Below are 6607 nucleotides of genomic sequence, written 5' to 3'. Positions count from 1 at the left end.
GTGTGATGAAACATGTCGAATTATGTTTATAAAGGTGACTGCGAAATCGAAGGTCTTGCTCGCTCGTCCAAAAATGGCGCAATTGGTCAAAATACCTGTATAGTTTTTCGTCTACCGCGCTCAATTTTCACGGGCCAAACTAGCCATTTAGATATGGTATACCCATAGCATAGCTCTTGTTTTAGAACTTTTTATTTGTTGAGAGATTCGCATACTAGAAGAGTTATGACCCTCTAAAAGTTAGTTGAAATTTTACACGTAAAATTGGAACTCGAGTGCTAACCATATGTAACACTTAAGAAACCTTGCTCCGATGGGGAAAATCATTACAAAAGCTTCAGTCTTATCTGAAATTGGCTAGCAAATATGCGAAGTAGCTAACAAATTTCCCGTGACGAACCCTAAGAGCGTCTGCCTAATAGGCTAAGTTCGTATATTTACGATAGCTCTCAGGAAGTACAAATACTGTCAAGTTCTAAATTAAAGCATAGCTCACCTTAATTCCCACTTTTCAGTGTGCGCGTGAAACAAGAGCCGAAAACCGGATAGCAAAGGCATGCAACGGCGCATAAGTCAGCTTAAAAATTGAAGTTTGTGTTTTTAACTTAAGTGTTGCCATTTTTTGGCTAGCAAAGGATTAAGGGTTTTAGAGAAAAAGGTGAATGAAACACAGGTATCAAAAACTGTGTTCCGTCACCTTATAGGATTGCATAATTATGTTGAAGCATCTCGGAAAGTGCACTTTCTTCGCTCCACTTCAGTAAGTCGAAAAAGGTCAACCGTCGGTCAGGATAACATGTTTATGTTCTTGCCAATTTAACACTTTAAAAAGGGCAACTTCACTAATATTTCAACGCAAATAAGTCAAAACAAACAAATAAATGGTATTTTAAAAGTTTTTAATCATTGCCGGTTGCTATTTTTACTTTGCAAACTACGTAGTTTGCAAAGTAAAAATACATCAATGATTAAAAAAAAACAAGTTAAATAGAATGATTAATATACCATGTCGGCTAAGCCCTTCAGTATGAGGGTTTTTTGGTTATTTTAATCGCCTTAAATTCAAATCCCTGACATTTACACTTTACATCTACGTTCTATGGATACATAATTATAAAGGTCTTTGGAAGTCATTATCAACTTAATCAACAAAGGAGAAAAAAGCTGAAATCAATCTGATAATCAACCCAATGTTGTAGAGCCACGATATGTTATTCTAGCATCAACACCCCCTCGTCTCTGCGTTCTACGCGACGGCGTTTTAGCAGAAATTGTTAGAAAGCCTTTAAGTAGAATTGAGAACATAGTCTGCCATTTAGAACCTATATTGTCAAACGACGACGAACTACTTGAAAAAGGAAACTTTTGCGAGGCTTCCATATTCTCTGACTCTGCGCTATTTCACTCACGACTGACGTACGGTGATAGCTGCTCTGGGAAGCCAGCCAAATTGTCAATTTGGCTGAAACACGAAAAAGGTCACTAGGTTTGCTTGATAGCAAGAATTGTTAAAGTGGGTTCTGACAGGATAAGCGAAACCTAAAACAACCGTGAACTGCAAGGCACTGGAACACGATTAGCAACGGTGATTCGCGGACATTCTTTCTCCAGTAGTCGACTTTTTGTCAGCGCGGAACATGAATGCCGAAGTCGCAAAAAGTCGACCGTTTTCCACCCGACTGCAGTGACGGAAAACCCACTTTGCCAAAGTGTACTTTTCTGCGATACAGGCTATGCTCGGGTGAATTCTACAAACATCGCGCAATTGGACTGAAGAGGACACTCAACAAAGCAATTTGAATAGTAAATATCAAAGCGTAACTCTTGTGGTAAAATATCCTGATTCTATTATTTGTTTATTTGCGTGTATCTCTGTGTCGATTGAACCAGCCGTTCCTCTCATCAATCCGTTTGAGTGTTGAGATGTTGTTTATTTCTTGATTTCCACCTAAATTTCCCTGCGATGTGATCGGTTTTCGTCTGTTTTGGAGCACTTTTGGTGGTAGTTATCAGGCCTTTAAATGCAATTCTTTGTGTTTCAACTTCGTTTGCCTTTTGTTTTTTAATTGTGCCCGCTGTATGGTTAAATTTGTTGGCTTTAATTGTACAGCAGCTTTGTTGGCTTTTGTTGTGAAGGTTTGTTGGCTTTTTTTCCTGTCTCGTTGCAACTGTTGACTTATTGCTGTCCACTGCAATTGCGGTATTCAGTGTTGTAATTTCATATTCACAACAAAGTTCAAATTAGAGTTAGCCTGAGTAAGCTGTTTTTGGTTTTCTTTTTGCCTCTTACATTTTGGTGTACAATTTTGGTGTAAACATATATAGCATTTAAATAATTGCAGTTATAGTGAAATCATTTTTGCTGTATGATTTATTTATCTTTTGTCATAACCTGATAACTTGCCTTATTCCTGAACAATGCCACATCTTGAATGATGCTGTAGCCTGTTCCTGGTTCTCTGTCAGTGGGATGATCGCAAAAAGTGGCAGAGCGGGTTCTGGTAGAGAAAGAGACCGAGAGCCTGGAACAGGCTGATGATGTTGCAACTGTCCTGCATTGCCATGTTGTAATGACTCCTATTTCTTAAGCCTCCAAGAATTTCAAGGCTGCATTGTAGTCTTTTCATCCATTTAAGTTCTCATCATATTCCAACTAAAAAACAACCCTCCACTAAATGTCACCAAATAGATATTGCAGCATAGCACTCAAAAGAAATGACAGCAAATGCTAAAAAATGTGTTAGAATACCGAAATGCTGTGAAGACAATCAGACATTTATTCTATTTAAATATTTTTTTTTTAATTTTAACAAGTTTTATTCCCATAAGCTCTTTTTATTCTGCTTTTATAATCATCTCCTGCTCTTCACAGGTTCACATCAGCCTATAGTTTCAATTGTGACTCTATGTGCCATTTGATCCATCAATTATTTTCGCTTGCACATTTGTCCTTGGACATTATCTGTTCCTATCTTCTCGGAATGGATAATGTCCATGGAGTGGACACCGAATGAAGGCTACTTCATAAAACCTGCATTACCAAATAAAGAAATGATTGATTAACTGAATCAATTTCTCCCTCAGACTCCAGAGGCCCATAAGCTTCATTTTCCTCCAGTGTGCTTAGCAGCTATGCTCTCATTCTGACCATATATGGCCATACATGTCGTGCCTGATCCATTGCTAGTGGTTTTATTTGTGGTTAGTGTGATAGCAGTCAGCGCTGAAAACCTCGATGTTAGCTCCAGAGAATTTCCCCTCTTTTGCTCTGTTTTGTGTCTTCATAGCTCAATGTTCAGTTATCCTTGTGTAAAAATGGTTGAATTTCACCACCCTAGCTTTTTCTTCATTACGTTGTTTAAGTCAATAAGGTTGGTGACATCTATTTTAGTTACTGATATAACAGAAAAGTCACATTTTTTTAACTTCTCATAAATTAATTGAAACTATCGTAAATTTGGGATCTCAAATTAATTCCAAATTGAACTTGTCAATTGATTTATACTGACAATCAAGCTGTGGTAAGCCTTTGTATAACTCTGTGCCTTTAAAGGAAATATCTTTGGCTGTCAATCAATGGGAGTTTAACTAGAGGTGTGGAAAAGTGCTTAAGGGGGTGCAAAAATGAAGCAGGAACTTGTACATTTGACAGCATGATTAAACATATGAAACAAATCGTAGCTCTCATATGCATTTCTTGACAGGTGATAAAGAAATTTTTAAAAATCTAAACTAAGGTGAGTTTAAAACTCCATGCCAGTTTATCATCTGGGGAGCAGGGGGGAGGGGCATTAGCCTTCAAAGGGAAAATGTTCATCAGAATCCCTAAATGCTGTCCAGTGTGGCATTCTGGAAGGAAATTTGTGCATTATGATATGTTCCTTCCAGTGACATTCCCTGCAAAGAAACAAGAAGTGTCTTTAATAACCTGTTTTCAGTGGGCTACAACTTTTAGATGAACAAATGGAGACTATTAGCTGATTATGACCTTGCAAATCAATGGATTCTGATGGATCTATCGGATTAACAGCATTTATCAATTTTTAAAATATCGAATTCCAAACTAATATCAGGGAAAAGTTAGTCACAATTAGGCCGCCGGCAAGGAACTAAGCTGAGTTTTTCATGTAACACAACTATGTACAATCAAGAGAAAATATGGTCTCTCGGTATAAATTATATTTGCTGCAGACCTAGCATATAAAAGAAAATTAAGGCTCCTCTTTCTCAAATAAAATAAAAATAAAATAGAACCGAATCATTAATCAAGCCATAACTATTAACCAAATTACGGATATTGCTCTAAATGTAAACTGTAGTACGATAAAGGTGAAACCTTACCTAATCTGGCTATCTGAAACATGGCTGTTCTTTCCACCCAGCCATTCTTTGCACTTTGAAGGGATTGATGAGATGAACCACGAGCACTGAAGAACTGAAATTCCACATACAAGAAGCCAAGTATACCCTCTGTCGAACCTCCTATTCTTGGGTCAAAATGGCTCTGCTTCGCTATGCAGTGGCCCTCGAAAGGTCAACCAGCTAACAGTTTTGCTCGACAAATTGGCTTCAAAACAGAAAGTTCTCGATCAAATTATCTACCTTTTGAATATTTTGGCCACCAAAAAGTACCAAATAAAGATTCCTCAATGTAATATAAACCACATATTAACGAACCTAAGAAAATGGGGCAGAATATCAGAGCGAAATTCCGCATTTTTATCAACCTCTTGTACTTCAGCCATTGAGCGCCATTTTGAATTTCATCCAAGCGAAACGTGACGTCACACTGGTAGTGATGATTCAACCAATGCTTTGCTTGGAGAAGCCCCCTCCCTCCTGGGAGAGCAACTAACCGTAAAGAGTTCCTTTACTGTAAAAAGTACACATGCAGGCAAACCGTGGCGACATGATAATAACCTGCGTTGAGTAAAGATTATCTACAGACTTATTTAACTTTTTTTTCTTTTTTCTTTTCTTTTTTTCTTTTCTTTTTCTTTTTTTTCTTTTTTTTTTTTTTTTTCTCATGTCTTTTTTTGGTTTTTAGTGTCCCCGCGTGTCTCGTGATGTTAGGGAGTGTACTGTGTTCCTGATTTTATCTACGCCCAACTCGGGGATTTTGATTTAGATGCGGAGCACGTGCTGCAATTTTCACTGATCAAGATTTCTTAAAATGTACTCACGTTTATCTTATGTGGAAGACCAAAATTTCAAAAGTGATGATTTGTGAATGTTTTGATCTTGATCGGCAAGATCACTGACTCTCATAATGCATGACTGTAAGCACAAAAATTGTAAAAATAGTCATCAATTTGAGTTATTCATGCATAATAAGTTCCGTGAGAACTGTTAGATGACAACCTTTTTCAAACCTAAATTTGACCTAAATTTAGCATGTAAACTTCGTTTTCGATGCTAATTTATGGAAACATGCACCATTGAGGTTAATAATTTGTAACAAAATACAGACCAATTTCCAGTCAATCTTCAATATGCCTCGGCTGCCAATCCGAAGCTGTTTTCATTTATACGTAACTTGACAAGTAACTCGACCTCTGTCACCCGGAGTTCAGTGGACACGCCAAGGCCGAATATAATGTATTATTGACTGCGCAGCCTCTTTCTTCGAAGAAAGGAAAAGGTGGCGAAAATTACCGGCCACAAAATATATTCGGACGTCGCGTCGGCAGGGAAGAAAGAAGGCTTTCTAAGCTAAGGAAGCTTTGTAAATTACACACGTTTACTATTTTTTTCCTTTTGCTATTCGGCTTCGTCTACAGGTCATTCTGATACTGGTCTTTACCCGCTCCAAGGTCCTGCGACTTTCTACACCTCCTATTTTTTCAATTATTTTTGCGATTATCAATATCGAACGCAAACGTAGCAAGCTCCGGAAAGCAATACTTTCAGTGAAGATAGGGCTTCAGTCAGTGGGTTTATACACCAAGAAAAGTGAGCGAAGTAAAAAAAGAGAGGGATCTGGGGTAAAGGCCATCTCTCAAGGGTCCTCTCATTATTCTTCGTCCGCTTCCTAACTTCGCGCAAGGTTTCTTCACAAGAGCAAGAAAACTGATTTACAGGCATCAGCAGTATCCACATATGCGCAATGAAAAGCGTTCTGATGTGTTTATTTTGTGGAAAATTGTTGAGGTATAAAAGTATTATTTTAAGTGTAGAAGAACGAATCATGGCGCTAAAAATACGTGTTGCGGTGACGATGTTTCGTTGACTTTTCTTGCAGTGATGCGGTGTTCGTTAATTTTTTTTGTGGTGTTGCGGTGTTCAGAACCCCCCATGTCCCCCTCAGTCATGTACTTGTCAAACTGAACGCCTATTCCTGCGACTATACACAGAACAATTATAAAATAAAAAGATAACAAAACATTATGCTTGTTTTGGTTTGTATCGAGTTCACAACACATTGATGCGTGATGAGGAGAATTCTCAACCTTATTAAAATCTTGCTGACCTCTTTATTTCTAACACCTCTGAGATCCTTTACCCTCAATCCATGAGTTTAGAAGTAAATTTCGCTTCTCTTTCAATCTAAAACTCAATTTACTTTTGTTCAGAACCTACACCAAGATCATAACTAACTCTCAGACTA

This window comes from Orbicella faveolata, unplaced genomic scaffold (genome assembly GCF_042242905.1).
Source record: "Orbicella faveolata isolate gen_17 unplaced genomic scaffold, um_ofav_v1 contig_13, whole genome shotgun sequence".
Taxonomy (NCBI): Eukaryota; Metazoa; Cnidaria; class Anthozoa; order Scleractinia; family Merulinidae; genus Orbicella; species Orbicella faveolata.
The sequence above is the reverse complement of the archived record's forward strand: the minus strand, read 5'-3'. Positions refer to the sequence as shown.